Consider the following 17,315-nt stretch of genomic DNA (forward strand, 5'->3'; position numbering starts at 1 on the left):
CAGTTTAAAATTCTTGGGATACATGAGTAATGTTATGAAGACTCATCTCTTCTTTAAGAAGGTGAAATGATGAGGCTGTTCTTAGGAGCAAGCAAGATCGGGCCGGCTAGGGCAACTAAGACTAGGCAGCCAACACCGGGCTAGGGCACTGCCCATGAGAACCTGTGGGAGCATTCCTGCCATGCTTCGGCAGCAAACCCACCTAAGGAGGCCGCCTCTTAAATGAGATTGAGGGAGCGAGTGCTCCTGTAACTGCATTTACTTGACTGTGCATCAGTGCTGGCTGCTTGCAGCTAGCACTGAAGCACTGATGGGCATCCACCCATCGCTGGGGGGATTCCCACAATGCCCAGCATACTTGTGGATCTCTGGGGGCCGGGACACATCATCCTGGCCCCCAAGACACAGCGCTGCAGGAACGCAGTGCTGCTTGTCTGGGAGTGGGGTCCACGCTTGCAACAGCAGAACTTGGTCACCAGGAGTGGGGGTAGGTGAGTAAAACCTGCTGCTTTCTCCTTGTGTCTTCTTACTGTCTTTCTGTTTTCTCTTGTCCTGCTCTCTCTTCCTCTTCTCCCCCCTTTCTCTCTTCCCCCTCTTCTCCCCCACCCCCAATTTCTCCTCTTCTCTCCCTTGGCCTCCCCACTGCTGTCCACCATTTTTTCCATTCCCTCCCCTGAACATTCCAAACATATATTTGTTCGGTTATAGTCCCCCTTTTTCCTCCCCCACTTTTTAGCCTTATGAGGTCACCCAGCATTCTGTGTGTGTGTGTCCGTGTGTGTGTCCATCCGTGTGTCTCCCCGCCCCCATCAACTTTGTAACGCCTGGGTCAATATGAAGCAAATCGGGTATAGTTGTAGGAACACATAGGGACATCGCAACAGTGTAGGTTGTGATAATTTCATCCACCCTGATCCAAGATGGAGAGCGCCCTTTGAGGCGCAAGTGGGCTAACTTGTGAACTGCCTAACCAATCTGAACCAAATTTGCTATAGCTGTAGGGACACAAAGGGATGCCCAAATGGTGTGGTGTGAGATGATGTCATCCACTCCAATTCAAGATGGCAGCCACATGAACATCTGTGGTGTATCTGGCTAATTTGTGGACTGTCTAACCAATTTAAACCAAATTAGGTACAGCTGCAGTGGGTGACACACAGGGACACCTCAGTGGTGTAGTTTGTGATGATGTCATCCACACTGATTCAAGATGGCAGATGCATAAACTTTTGAAGCACAAGAGGGATAACTTGTGAACTGCTTAACTGATTTGAACCAAAATTGCTGCAGCTGTAGGGACACATAGGGACACCTCAACACCTCAACAGCATAGTTTGTGATGATGTAATCTACCCCAGTCCAAGATGGCGGACATGTGAACATTTGAGACACAAGTGGGCTAACTTGTGGCCTGTCTAACTGATTTGAACCAAATCAGGTACACTTGCAATGAGTAACACACAAGGACACCTTAGTGGTGTAGTTTGTGATGATGTAATCCACAGCAATTCAAGATGGCAGATGTGTAAACTTTTGAGGCACAAGTGAGATAACATATGAACTGCTTAACCGATTTGAACCAAATTTGCTGCAGCTGTAGGGACACCTCAATAGGGTAGTTTGCTATTATGTCATCTACCCCAATCTAAAATGGCAGGTGTGTGAATGTTTGAAGCACAAGTGAGCTAACTTGTGGACTGTCTAACTGATTTGAACCAAATTTGGTACAGTTGTAGTGAGTGACATACAAGGACACCTCAGTGATGTAGTTTGTGATGATGTCATCCTCCCTGATTCAAGATGGTGGATGCGTAAACTTATGAGGCGCAAGTGAGCTAACTTGTGGACAGTCTAACCAATTTGAAACAAATTTGCTAAAGCTGCAGTGGGTAACACACAGGGACAACTCAACGGCAAAGATTGTGATGATGTCATCCATCCCAATTCAAGATGGTGGATGCATACACTTTTGAGGTGCACTAACTTGAGGACTGTCTAACCAATTTGGACCAAATTTGGAACAACTGTAGTGAGTGACACACAGGGACACCTCAATGGTGAAGTTTGTAATGATGACATCCATCCTGATCCAAGATGGTGGACACATGCACATTTGAGGTACAAGAGATCTAACTTGTGGACTTCAATTTGCACCAAATTTAGTCCAGATGTAGAGACAGTGAAAGGAAAGTAGGCTGATTAGTTCTCACTAGAACAACTTGTTTTTAACCAGGTGCACTAGTTAAAGCCAAGCACTCTGGTTCCATTAATGTTGCGTGAATTAAATCATTGCAAGTCTATCATCTAACTGCAATGCAATATTCTTTCCAATGGCTCATATAATTGGCTTCAGCAGCTAATGGATTTGTTGATATGAGCAGCTGACCTTTAAGATGAACATGCTGCACTACTGTCTCGTGCGGTGATGTATTACTTATGCAAGCAGAGTTAACAAGAAGGCAAGGATAGGAATCCCTTGGAGATTTTTTAAAACATTGGCCTGATTCACAAATTCCGTGGAATGGTGCAAGAAAAATGCTCATCATGCAGCACCAGCAGGTTTCAGCACTGAAAAGGCCTTCCAAGGGTTTGTATTGGGGCCAAACCAAACAATATGCAGAGTGCATAACTGGGGTCTATAGGATGACTTCTTAAAAAAGTAAATTGCAGCTGTGCAGGCCCTGATCTAGATTAAGATCCCAGCAGGAGTGCTTTAACTCCTTGCTTCCCTCGTGCTCCTGATCTGGATTCCTCCTATAGAATTCTTTTCTATGGAATTCTCTGCCACAGAATGTGGTGATGGCCACTAGCTTGGATGGCTTTAAAAGGAGCTTAAACAAATTCATAAAGGAGAGATCTGTCAGTGGCTACTAGTCTTGTTGGCTATAGGCTAAATACCAGTTGTAGGTGAGCAATATCAGGAGAAGGGGCATGCCTTCATCTCCTACTTATGGATTTCCCAGAGGCATCTGGTGGGTCACTGTGTGAAACAGGATGCTGGACTAGATAGGCCTTGGGCCTTATCCAGTAAGGCTGTTCTTATGTCTAACTCAGTAGCCAGCAGCTCCCTATCTTCCTAAAGGTCCCCTTGATGAAATGGATCAGCACCACTGCAGGGACAAAGAGTTAAATTCAGCCAGACTGCTGATCACAGAAGTGCCTGCAATCACAGCACCACTAGTGGGCGAAGTCATGGCACATTGATGGTGTAAGCATGTACATTGTCGTGTTAAAATAACAACTGAATAGGGCTATTGTGTGAATAACTGTACCTGCATTCCTTTTAAAAATGAACCTGGCTACAGGACCCTCAAATGCCTGGTACAGACAGGAAATGTACTTCTTTAGCTATGTTCACCATAACATTGAATAACTGTACCCTTGTAAATTTTCCATAGATTATAGCCTGTGTTAACAGGGCTATAGGAAGGGCAATATCAAAAACAGAGCTCACAATAACCAATAAGTCGGACAGACCAATCTTAGGGTGGCTTTCTCATTTAACAATTCTTAGTTCAGTACAAATATCTTAGCACAAAATATATGCATACAACATAAAGATACATACATGTACCATTCTTTGCCCATCCCTTTAAAATGCATAGAAATTGCAACCTGGAAAAGATCTGACTTCTGCTGCTGTGTATTTTTTTCGCAATGGATGCTGCACACATGTATTTTATAATTAAAGAACGTGAAAGGCTTAAAATAATTTTTTGTTCTATAATTAGATTTGACATTTGGAGTATATATCTTGTTGGTTGATATTTCTGTACTGGACTCTTGTTAGATTATTACCTTCTAACACCCTTCACTTTGGACAATGATCCGTTGTCAACATTTTTTTTTATAGAACAGGAAATGTGTGAGATGCCCAGAATACAATTGCAATTCTCAATTTGCCAGCCAGTTTTGACACTATGGTGTTATCCACAAGATCTTTCTTTTAGAAACAGCTTTCTGGCAAAAAAGAAATTGCAAAAGAGATGTGAATTGGAATGACTTCTTCTTGAACAACAATCACATTTAGCATTTTTTGTGTGGAAAGCACCGTGTATAAAATATCTTGCTGTAATCGCTTTAAAAGGAGGAACACTGAACTCTCAAAGTGGTGTCCACACATGCTCAGATGCCAATTCCTTCCTGATGCTGCCCAAAGGCGGCTGGGAACAGGGAACTTCTTGTTCCCAGCAAGATGCAGCTGAGCAAACAGAGAGCCTGGCTGCTGAATACAGACAGCGCCACTCAGGGGTCGCGGGGAGTGGCGGAGCAGCAAGGGAGGGCTAGGTAAGACCACCTGCCTCCCTCCTTTTAAAGTGCCTACTTGCCCCATGCCAAAACGATTCAGCTGGGGCAGCTCGAAGCATTTTGGTGCCTCGAAATAGAGGTGCTGAAATGCTTTGAGCCCATCCCTAACAACAGCCCTGTAAGGTAAGTGGCTGACATACTGTGCAATGGACCATCTGCCTTGAAATGGAAGAGTGCTCTTGCACAAGATGCTAGAACTGTGAAAATGCAGTCGGGCAAAGGATGTTTCCAATGCTCCGTGGCAATAGATAGCCATTATTTCTGACTTATGTCCATCATCACACACTGCATTTGTGCAATTCCAGTGTTAGCACAGGAGCACTCTTGCACAACTGCATGCACATTCCATTACAAGACAGACAAAACACTGTGCAGTATATCAGCCCCTATTACTCTCCCCATATTATGCTGCTGGGGGAGCCAAGGCTATAAGTCCTCTTAGTAAGTCCAAAGCAAAAGCAAGACTCAAACCAAAGCAGTCATAGGACTGCTTATATCGAGACAGATCATTGATCCATCTAGTTCCGTATTGTCTACACTGACTGGCAGCAAGTCTCCCAAATTTCAGATGGGTATCGCAACCCTACCTGGCAATGCCAAGGATTGAACTTGGGGCCTTCTGCATGCAAAGCATCTGTTCTACCACTGAGCTAAAGTTCCTCCCAAATCACTAAGTCATGTATGTATGCTGCCTGATAACCCTGTTTTGGCCATCTCTAATACTTTGGGGAAGAGCGGGAGGGGAGCTCTCCTGGTATGGAAAAGAAATCTCTGCTAAGAACTTGCAATTGTTTTGATGTTGAGGGGAAGTCAGGACCTCGTGCTGTGTCGGAGCCTCATGTGCTGTCTACCAGCTAGTGAATGATGCATGAAGGACACATTCCTCATCCAAAGTGCAAAGAAAGAGATACAGAATATTTATTGCTCTTGTTCCTAAAAGACTTCAGTCATCTGTCAGGTTCTTCCACGTCCAGGAAGCCCACAAGCAGGTCCGAAAGCCAACAGCCTTCTTTCACAATTGTGCCCTAGCAATTGGTATTCAAGAGCACAGAGCCTTTGAACGTGAGAAGCTGCCTTGGAAGGTGCCTATAGGAAGGTGCTGAAAGGCATCATCTCATACTGCATGGGAGAAGGCAGTGGTAAATCCCTCCTGTATTCTACCAAGAAAAACACATGGCTCTGTGGTCGCCAAGAGTTGACGGTAGTCGCCAGGAGTCGACACCGACTCAATGGCACAACCTTCCCCTTCCCCTATCCCTGTCCCTGTCCCTGTCCCTTTCCCTTTCCTTTTCCCTTTCCCTTTCCCAGACCCATCTACCTCAGTATCGTCTACTCCGATTGACAGCAGCTCTCCAAGGTTTCAGGCAGGAGTCTGTCTTTACCAGCCCTATCTGGAGATACAAGTGGCCACATTCGCACATAACGCAGAACCACAGGTCCAATAGACCCGTGGTTCCAACCTGCCTTCCCCTGCCCATTTACCTGTCTGCATTCGGACATAACCCTGAGCTGTATCGGAAGGGCGGTATATAACTCTAATAAATAAATAAATAAATAAATAAATAAATAAATAAATAACCGGCGGGACCCTCTCTGCAGTCAGGGAGACTGCAGAGAGGAGGGGGAACTGGCTGTGTGGGCCTTCCTTCTGGAATGAAGGACAGCCCTGGCAGCCAGTTGGAACCAGAGTGAGGGAGAAGCTTCCTCCCTCAACTCTGGTTAATGAAACTTACAGCAATTGGACGTAACAGGCAAGGCATAGAACCTCAGGTAACAGCAGCAAAATGCACTACAAACCTAAGGTTCAAATTGGAATTTGGGGAAGGAAACCTCGGGTCACTTTGGTGTCCGAACCGCAGTTTGCACACGTTTGGAAGTACGCAAAATTCAACCTCAGGCCACTCCAACTTCAGTTTCCCATTGCATGAGAATGGAGCCAGTGACTGACCCTGGGACACTCTACATGTAGAGCAGATATCCTACCACTTAGCTAGAACTCCACACAGCCTTTACAGCTTACAGTAATTAGTAGAGTTGTCCTCCAAGCGTTTGTCGAATTCCCTTTTACCTAATGGCACAGCGGGGAAGAAACTTGTCTAGGGAGCAAGATATTGCTGGTTCAAATCTTCACTGGTATGTTCCCCAGACTATAGGAAACACCTATATCAGGCAGCAGCGATATAGGAAGATGCTGAAAGGCATCATCTCATACTGCATGGGAGATGGCAATGGTAAATCCCTACAACCCCAGGGCTCTGTGGTCGCCAGGAGTGGATACCGACTCAACAGCACAACTTTACTTTAAGCTAGTGGCCATCTTAACTTCTTGTGGCAATGAATTCCACAAGTTATTGTATGTATTGTGCAAAGTGATTTCCTTTGTGTGTTCTCAAGACAGCAGATGCAGGGTGGGGAGTGGGGAAGGCTTGCCAATCAGCAAGCAACAGACAACCCCAAAGCAGACATCTTGCTTCAACAGTGACTAGATTCAAATGGAAGTCCTGTGTACTGCTGAAGGATGTGAGGTCTGAATCAAGCCCTGCTCCCCTGGATGAAGAGAAATGCTTTAAGGGAGCGAGACAAGATTGCAAAAGGGGAGGACAGTAGCTCAGTGCAACAGCATCTGCTTTGCATGCAGAAGGTCCCAGGTTCAATCCCTATGGTCTGACTCAGTATAAGGCAGGGCAGTCCCTAGGGTGGGTGTGGGGCTGGGGGTGAGAGGCCATTGTGGGGATGGTGGAGTTGTGAGTCCCACAACATGGGGACCCATGCCTGCTTTAGACCTCACGCTCCAATCCTCCCTTAGAAAGAAACCCCACGGAATAGAGAGAGGGAGGATTAGTTCAGAAGCGGAGTGAGGCTGCAAGTCTACCATGGGGCAACAAACCACTGAAGGAGTCTCTCCCTCTGCTGTTCCTCTCCAGTGGCACATTTTAGACTGGAGACTCTTCAGGGCAAAGGCCAGACCTCTTGTCCCCCACCCCACCCCACCCTGCAAGAGGCCAGCCAGGGCTGCTTCTCATCCTCTTCCCTCTGCCAGGATTGGCTGCTGGACACCTGGAGCTGCTCTGCTCAGTGCTGCACTTGGCTGGACCAGCTGTGGCCACCAGAGCACCAGCAGCTGTGGCAGTGGAGGAGGTGAGGCACCCCATGTCTCTGTGCAGCGGTGGGAACTGAGGCGAGCTGGGCACGGTGGGCACCGCACCTATGCCTGGTGCAGCGGCTCAATCATCAAGTGAAGGAGCAGGTCCTCCCCCATGCATGGGGCCGGCAACAGGGCCTGGGAGAGTGCAGGGTGGGGGGCGATTGCCCCGCTCACCCCGGCTAAAGGGTGGCCTGGTATAAGGCAGCTTCCTACATAACTCTATCTTGTAACAAGATGCCAGGCTAACTTAGACCTCTTCTAACTGAACAAAGAGACACCTTTTAAAGTGGTGATTCTCTTATATTTAGCCGGGAGAGAGCAACTGGTCCTCTCCAACCCCAGCACAGCATCCCTCCAGTGGCTGTTGCTGGTATCTGCCTTATGTTCCTTTTTAGATTGTAATCTCTTTGAGGACAGGGAAGGGGAAGGAAAAGGGGAAGGGGAAGTTGGTGCCATTGTGTCGGTGTCAACTCCTGGAGACCACCGTCGACTCTTGGCGACCACAGAGCCATGTGTTTTTCTTGGTAGAATACAGGAGGGGTTTACCACTGCCTTCTCCCGCGTAGTATGAGATGATGCCTTTCAGCACCTTCCTATATCACTGCTGCCCAATATTGTGGGAAACACACCAGCGGGGTTTCGAACCAACAACCTCCTGCTCTCTAGGCAGGTTGCTTCCCCACTGTGCCATTAGGAGGCTATTGAGGACAGGGGACTATCTTATTGACTATCTTATTTATGTATTATTTACTTTTCTATGTAAACCACTTTGAGAATTGTCTGCCACAAGACATAGTGACAGCTAACAACCTGGATGGCTTTAAGAGGGGTTTGGATAACTTCATGGAGGAGAGGTCTATCAATGGCTGCTGGTCAGAGGGCTATAGGCCACCTCCAGTCTTAAAGGCAGGATGCTTCTGAGTACCAGTTGCAGGGGAGTAACAGCAGGAGAGAGTGCATGCTCTCAACTCTTGCCTGTAGGCTTCCAGCGGCATCTGGTGGGCCATTGTGTGAAACAGGATGCTGGACTAGATGGGCCTTGGGCCTGATCCAGCAGGGCTGTTCTTATGAGAACTATGGTTGAAGAGTGGTATATAAATATTCATAGTAGTAACCTGCCACACTTTCAACATTCTGTAATTTCTAGGTGGGCCCTCTGGTATTTCAGGCAAAGAGTATTCATTGAATGTGGAGTTCTGAGTAGATAGCTGAGTGGTTCTTCACAGGGTTACCAATGTTGACTGAAACTATTCCTAGAGATATCAGCCCCCACCCAGTGTTGCCCCCCACCTCCCCGATATCAAACCACAAGAATGGATCTGCAACAACATGTTGCAGAATATATGTCCCTGGTGTACAAGGGTTACCTGAACCTGTGACTGGACATGGTTTAAAAATTGAAGCTAGCAACAAAGACAGGAGAATCTGCTCTAATTTGGATCTTGCTTCATATGCCAGTGGTAGGCAACGTGTGCCTCTCCAGATGCTGCTGAACTACAACTCCCATCATCCCCAGCCAAAATATATTACAGCCGGGGATTATGAGAGTTCTAGTTCTGCAAGACGGAAGAGCCACACTACCCCCCAACCAGAAAAACACCTGGAACTGAGTTCCTGGCCTTTCCAAAGCCCTTCCCCCTCAGAAAAATAAATTTGTGAAATGGCAGATGAGAAAAAAGAGTTGTAGACACATTTCCCCCCTCAGCATTTTTAATGTGTTTTTTTTTGGGGGGGGTAGCATGGGTGCTCAGTCTCAGCTCCCTTTCAGGCCCCTTCCCCCTCAGAAATACAAAGCCGTGAAGTAGCTGCTGAGAAACAAAAAGCATTTTACACACCTTTCCCCCTCAGAAGCAGAAGGGCTGGTGACTGCCTTGAGGGAATGTTCTTCAAGTTCCATATATTCATTGATATAACTATAAATATCGTTAGGAAGTAAAGACGCCCCCCTGCCCCCACCATCCACCTAAATGTCTGGAGGGGGCTAAAAACATGCCTCAGTCTGCTCAGTGTATGTATCCAGCACATCAGGGTTGTACAACATCCAGGATGCTACAAGCCACGTTTGAAAAATCTGTTTTTGGCCAAAAGACATCTGCGTCTTGTCTGCCTACTGAGTCCTACTCCGCATTCTCTCCCCCTCAGTGCTTTCTCTGACAATCTCACATGTGATCCCAAGCAGAAAAGCAGATGAGTTAACACAGGAGTTCTTTCTTTGTTTCTCCACAGTTCAGTCCTGCTGACTTCCTTGCCTTGCCATCACAATCAGTTTCCTCTGCCCGCCTGCAAATTACAGCCCAGAGCCCTTCTCCGAAAATAAAAGTCTTTGCATCTCTACGTGACACATCACAGAGCAATGCCAGAACTGGGTCAAGTTACATAGCACTGTAATGTGCACGAGGTCTTGTGACATGACGTCAGGGGCTGCAAAGGCATGGGAGGGCTTTTAATGTAAAGAAAGGCAGCTTGAAACATTTGCCTGAGAGCAAGCTGATTGTGGCAGGGGGTGGGAGGGTGTGAAATGGAGGAGCTGATCTTGTGATGCTCTCTCCAGCTCCAGGCACAAAGAGGCCTTCTGATGATGAATGAAAAAGCGTCCTGCTACTTAGGATCTTTGCTGAGGGTCACAAACTTTCCAGATTTGGGGCTTGAGGAGTAGCATTTCATTGACCTAGGATGTACATATAAGCCAGACCATTGGCCAATCTAGCTCAGCGGCTGAGATACTGCATGTTTTGCCTGCCTTTTATTGAAACACGTGCACCACCACCACCATGCCTTTGCTGCAGAAGAACTCTATGGAACAGTGGAAACTAGGGATGTGCATGGAACCAGTTTGGCCAGTTCGATTCAAATCCAGATCAGGTTCAAACCAACCCGGCCTGGTATGGCTTCGGGCTTGACTGAACCAGGTCCGCTCCAGATTGGCCATTGAACCAGGCCAAGCTGGTTCGCGGGCCGGCTTGGGTATACTTGTAAAGGGGAATCCTTGAGGATTTCCCTTTACAAGTAAAGGGGGCATCCCTAAACCTTATTCTAAAGGTGCAGGGGCAGTGGTGGAGAGAGAAAGCAGCCTCCATCGGCCTAAATAACCTTTAGAGGAGGCCGAGGAGGAGGTGGTGGAGAAGCATCGGAGGCAGCAGGGGAAGTGGCGTGGGCTCCTTCAAGGCCCTTGCCAGCCCCCCAAATGACAGCCCGGGCCAGCTGCAACCTGGTTTGCATCACTACCCTGCCCCTGCACCTTTAGTAAAAGGGTTAGAGATGCACCCTTTTCTTCTAAAGGGGAATCCTCAAGGTTTCCCCTTTACAAGTGTTGGGAATTCTCTCTGTTAAGAGATAACCCTTCTAATATAGCAGAGTGCACAGAGGCAAAACACAGCGGAGTCTGCCCAGGCATGCATGTATGCTAAGAGTAAAATAACTTGGAGCCAGTTCATAGTTTCAAATCAATATAAGGAATATTTATTAGTGAACTCCATTCTAGATAGTAAAGTGGAGAGATAGTATCTCTAATCTAGCTAGCTAGCTAGATGCAGATGGATTCTGCATCTCTGCACACATGGTGCAGGGAGAGAGGAGCTTGCATGTTGCAAGGGAGAAGAAAGGGAAGGGAAGGAGGAAGAGGAAGAGGAAGTGGCAGGCAGGCAGGCAGGAAGTTAGTCACTAAGAGTAGCAATCTACATACCAAAGAGATAGTGTCAGAGCAGTAGAGAAGGGATGACCAATGTCTTGACCTCTCTAGCCCTCTGACTCACTAGTCTGTCCCCCTCTGTCATTGAGACATGAGACAGCGCAAAGTCCTTCACTTCCAACAACAAGTATACCCGAGATGGCCCACTAACTGGTTCTTAGAACCGAGGCTGCTCAATTCAAACTAGGGCAGGCACCCTGCTTTGGGGGTCCAGGCTGGTTCGAACTCAGTCTGCCTGAACCGGGTGGGTTCAGTGTTGAGCCTGGCTCAAATCAAGTGTGCTTGCACATGCCAAGTGAAAAACAAAACATATTGGCATGTCCTTACTGTTGCTTGTATGCAGATAATATCACACACTCCCCACACTCCAGTTAGGAGCCAGCAACTTGTCAATGGGAGGCAGGAGGGCAGTGGGAAGAGCAGGCAGTTTCCCCAGCCAGTGCCCCCAGCCATGGGCCTAGGAGCATGTGTCACCCCCCCCCCTCAACCTTGTTCAATTATAGCTACACCCTGGGCACTCTTGCACAAATGTGGGAAATTGTGCAAACACAGTTGAGCATTTGACAGCCATGATTTCCGATGGTCTTCAACTACACAACTTTTCTGCATGTGCACAAGAGTGCTCCTGCACAACTGCACATACATTTAGTTACAAGGCAGATTGAATATTGCCCAGTATGTCCACCAATATTGTCTACACTTACTGGCAGCAGGTCTCTGGGATTTTGGACAGAGGTCTTTGCCAGCCCTGCCTGGGGATGTCACAGACTGAACCTGGGACTATTGACATGCAAAGCATGTGCCCCACCACTGAGTTATGGCCCCACACTCAGCAGATATGGAAGAGCTCTTCAAAAGACATGTCAGCTGTCTGGCTGTTGTGGGAAACACTCCTTTGATCAACCGGAGAACAGATTTCCAGTAGATTCACTGTTCCTAAGCTGTATTAAGACCGATCTAAAAATGGTGCAGTGGGGAAATGACCTGACTAGCAAGCCAGAGGTTGTCGGTTCAAATCCCCGCTGGTATGTTTCCCAGACTATAGGGAACACGTATATCGGGCAGCAGCGATATAGGAAGATGCTGAAAGGCATCATCTCATACTGCTTGGGAGATGGCAATGGTAAACCCCTCCTGTACTCTACCAAAGACAGCCACAGGGCTCTGTGGTTGCCAGGAGTCGAAAGTGACTTGAGGGCACAACTTTAAAAATTCTGGCAAACCCAGGACAGGAAACCCCAGCCACAATTTCTCCCTGAAAAGTGAGGGGGGCAATTCTCAGGGACAAGCAATGAGCAGTTGTGTATAATTAAGCTATCATATTATCTGTACCCAACATGTACAGATGCACCCAAAACAACCCCACAGAATAAAAAGCAATACATTACAGCAGGAACATAATTCAAATTGGTCCACATAGTTTTTCAGGCTGTTTGTAATGAATTAAACAAAAGTAGGTATGCTGAAGAGAGGAGAAATGCAATGGTAATACTAAAACTCACTGTACTAAGGCCAAGCCTGGACATGCAACAAAATGAGAGGGGAATTAAGCGGCAGAAAGCTGAGGCAAAAAGGGCTGTGTGAAAAATAGAAGGAAGTCACCCACACAGTAATAAAGTAATAAAGAAAAAGGAGAAGACTTAGGTGTACAAAGAATCCATATATTAGGCCCAATGTGTTTTGATAATTCTTCATCAGAGGCACTATAAAAATACAAGGCCCATTCACACATTATGTTCAACATTTGTACAATGAGTGTACAGTGTACACAGTACAGACCTGTTTGCAGGGCAGCACAGCCATTCACATGTTATGCTAAACACTTCCTATCTGTACCAAGCATTTGACAAGGTTGTCTCCAGGTTCACTTTTTAAATGAGCTCAAGTACAGTCATTCACACAAACACATGTATGAGAGGACAGACATCTGCACACTCATACAACATATTGTCTGAATCGGGCTACAAAGATCTCTAGAAAAGAGATCTCTAGCCCTGTTTAACACCATATAAGGTGAGGAAACTGTACTCACATACAGTGACCCTGAAAGCCTTCTATGGAAGCCTTCTTCTGTGCTGACATGCTCTGAAATTCCACACTCACACACACTCCATGCTTACAGTATTTGTCTGAATAGACAAACACTATACAAATGCAGAGGGTGCTGAATGCTGGGTTACCCAACCCTAACCCATGCACCAGATGCCTGCTGTGGCCCCATTCAGACGTAACAGCTAGCCACAGTTAAAGTTGGCCGGGGTTCCAATTCTTAACTCCAAATCATGCCGCAGATGTTTGCCAAATTGCAGCGAGCCAAACTCCAGTTGCAGGAGAGGCGAGCCCCTCCCTGCAGCTCAGCCTCCGAGGCCTATTCCAGCCAGCAAAACAGCCAGACTGTGGGCAAAGTGTCACCATGTCAGCGGGGCGGCCATGATTGGCTGTGATCTCAAAGGGGTGTGTCAAGCATGTTCAGAGCACTCCGCCCACCCTAGGCAGGGGAAGGACATTGAAAGAGCTTTACATGCACTGCAATGCCAGCACTGCTTCTGCTAGCGATGGCACTGCTGCCCCCACCCAAGTAGCCCCGCACCCTGAAAGCACCACACAAGTACAAATTCCCCAGTGCATTTGGGGCCCAGGAGGGTGGAATTCCGCTGGGAGCAGCAGGGCAAATCCACATTTGTTAGAATGGGATATGCAGAAGGGGAGGGCAAAGGATGCTGGGGGCTCTGTCCCACCATAGCCAGGGAAGGTGTCACGAGGGGTGGCCCTGACAAAGAAGTCCACCCAGACCCCTCACAAACCCACTGCCTGGCAGCTTGCTGCCCAGTGGCCTGCCATTCTCATGAGAGGGGCAGTCTACTGGAGATATGGCTGTGCTGTGTCCGCCCATTAAAGGATGATCCCCACCCACGGAGTGTGAACTCACGAGTTGAGCCGCCCACTTAACCACCGATGAACCCAAGGGGGCCCAGCTTTAGTGAGGCCCCCAACTCTCTATAGTAAAAAATTAGAAGAAATCCTCCACTACCTCCCTAGCCCAGAATCCCTCTTAAGCCTTGCACACAGAGAAGATCCTGACACTCCATCTGCCTTAGCCTGGCCACGTGCATGGCCATGGAGTGGGACAGGGGTTTACCATGGCCTCTTCCTGCACAGTATGAGATTATGCCTTTCAGCATCTTCCTATATCACTGCTGCCCGATACAGGCGTTTCCCATAGTCTGAAAAACACACCAGCGGGGATTCGAACCAGCAACCTGTGGCTTGCTAGTCAAGTCATTTCCCCACATTAGGTACATTTACACACATTCAACACTCCCGGGTCCACTCTGTCTGTTTGCTGTATGCAATTAAGTGGGCGTGGGGAAACATGGGAGAGGGCACTTTCCTCTTCTTCCCCAACCCCAAGGCACTGGAGGTGACTGCAAATGCCGCAGGCGAAGGTGCGGCTGCAGAGGCGTAACTAGGGAAAATAGCGCCTAGGGCAAGCACTGAAATTGCGCCCCTGTCCAAACAGGAATGATGGGACTTGTAGTCAACAATATCTGGAAATCCCTGTTAAAAGGAACACTGTACCATCTAGACATGGTTGTTGATCAAACCTGAAAACATGAGCCATCTCTGTAAAAGACTTAGAACAACAGTCAGGAGTTATGTGAGGATTCCAAGTGTCATTTTCTCTGTCTCATCTCATTCTTTTAAAAAAACATGACTTTGTCCTAGAGGATCACCTGCCCAAATAGCCACTAGCAAAACAGGGGAAGAAGAAGGTGGTGGTGGTGGTGGTGGTGGTGGTGGTGGTGGGGTCTATAAACCAGTGAATGATTCCTGCCAGTCTTTGTCTTATGATAACTGTTGGCTCATGATGGGGTATATGTGCATTCAACACACTAGTGCTTATTTTGACTCCAAGAGGGAGGAGGATACATCAGTTTGCCACACTAGACAGAGGCATTTGCAACAGGAGCAGACAGCCAGGTTCTGCCAGGGCCAAAACCAGCCCCTGCCAGACTAAGAAATCATTGTAATTTGCCCCTTCCTGTCACAAGCAGCGTGCTGTTCTTTTATTGTTGACTCTAACTCTCAAATATCCCAGTCATGGATGGAAAATTCAGGGTAAATTTACAAGAGACACATTTTCTACATGGAAGTTTCTTCTGCGCAGGTGTTGTGCAGAAACCCATGTGTAGTGACCGCCAGGAGCATAGCAAGGTTGGAATGGGCCAAGATGAGATTTTAAAATGGGCCCCCAGCCCCTCAAAGTCCAGGGCCTCCACACATCCCAGGCCCCCAAGGATTTAAGTCTGATATTTCAAAATAAGTATGCTGCCTGGAAATACATTTCACTGAATACACACACACACACACACACACACTTCACAGTATATAGTGATATACATTGAGTACTATATATTTGTGCTATATTTAAAGCCTAGAACACACTAGCAACACTAATTATTAAAATGGCCCCCTCGCTGCAGATTAGCAAAGGAGACTTTCAACCATGCAGGGTGAGCCTATGTTTGTTTTCTCAGAATTCTGAACAAATTCAGTAAAGTTTGATTCCAGGAGGTTTTTCACACGAGGCTTTTAAAGCCCTTTAACACACATCTCCTCTGGAATGGAGGTGCTGCATTCACATGTTGGCCAGATTTACCCTGAAGTCCCTGCAAGTTATTGGAGAGCAGTTCACAAACAAGAAAAATAAAATAAAATAAAAGCACAGCACATGCTTCACAGTTCTCACTCAGCCCTTCTGGGTTGCAAAACAACTTGAACATAAGTGCATTTATGAATGAATGAATGAATGAATGAATGAATGAATGAATAAATAAATAAATAAATAATTGTTCCAGACGTGTTTGTAATTTTCTGACATGAAACAAGCCACTTACAGGGCTTTTTACATAGTTTTTGTTTTTAAAGCCAGCATATTTTTCAGTCTGTTTTAAATTAAATATTCAGAGACTTCTCAGTCTTACCCCACCCCCCATATCAAAGCCCTATGGCAAGCAGATCCTTATAATGGGGGGAGGGGGGTAACCACAAAAAGGAATTCACAGCCTACCTGGCAAAGGCTGTACTGGATGGTCTGGGCAGAGGGTCTGCTGCAGGGAACTCTGCCAGCCTCCTTCCTGGCTTCCTGCCTCCCTTCGGGCCTACCGAGTTCAGGCTTCAGGGAGGCCTACTCGGAGGCCTCTCTGGAAGCCCCGCCCACCCGCTGATCAGCTGAGAGGCGGGGAGAAAAGAGCTCTGCAGTTTGCAGGCCTTGCCGATCCTAGGCCTCTTTGCCGATCAGCCGGAGCTGGAGGCAAGTGGCTGAGGGGCCCTGGGGCTGGGCAGGTGGGCAATGGGGTGGGGTGGCAGGGACTGGCATGGCACCCCCACCTCAGTGGCACCTAGGGCACGTGCCCTGCCTGCCCCCTCCCCAAGTTCCACCTATGTGCGGCTGTGCACAGTTGTGGAAGGCCAGGTAGGGGGGCTGTTTCTGAGGCTGCTTGGACGCTGTCCCCAGGATCAGGAAAGAAGTCTTTGGGATACCCCTGCCCACCATTTTCCAACACACAACAGCACAACACAGCTCTATTCAGAGCACCCATGGCCTGACACTCTCCTGAGTGGGTGTAGTCCACGTGGGCTATCACAGAGAAAGAATCATTCAAAAAACTGGATCGATCCTGATCCTGCTGGCACTGCTTATGAGTAAGCCTGGATTGTAAACCACCACCACCTGGGGAAGTGGCTGGGCCCCATTTCACCACCCTTTCTTTGTAAAAAATAGAACAGTTCCACCTTAAACCTCCCTACCCTATAGGAATATGAATATAGGAAGCAGCCATATAGTGAGTCAAACCATTGGTCTATCTAGCTCAGTATTGTCTTCACAGATTGGCAGCAGCTTCTCCAAGGTTGCAGGCAGGAATCTCTCTCTCAGCCCTATCTTGGAGAAGCCAGGGAGGGCTTCCCCTGTGCAGACTTTTGTGCATCCAAAGTCCATCTATGGTCCCTTTGTCCTTGCCTGGAAGTGTGCGCAGAGGGGAGGGAGGCGGAGACACCGGGAAGGACCTTTAAACCCACTTAAAACTCCCAGTTCCTGGTCCATCGTTGCATTGTATGCAGATCTTCCAGCGTGGGGATTCATGCGAGGGGGAGCCCCCGTTCTTCAGCCAC

The sequence above is a fragment of the Hemicordylus capensis genome, chromosome 1 (genome assembly GCF_027244095.1).
Source record: "Hemicordylus capensis ecotype Gifberg chromosome 1, rHemCap1.1.pri, whole genome shotgun sequence".
Taxonomy (NCBI): Eukaryota; Metazoa; Chordata; class Lepidosauria; order Squamata; family Cordylidae; genus Hemicordylus; species Hemicordylus capensis.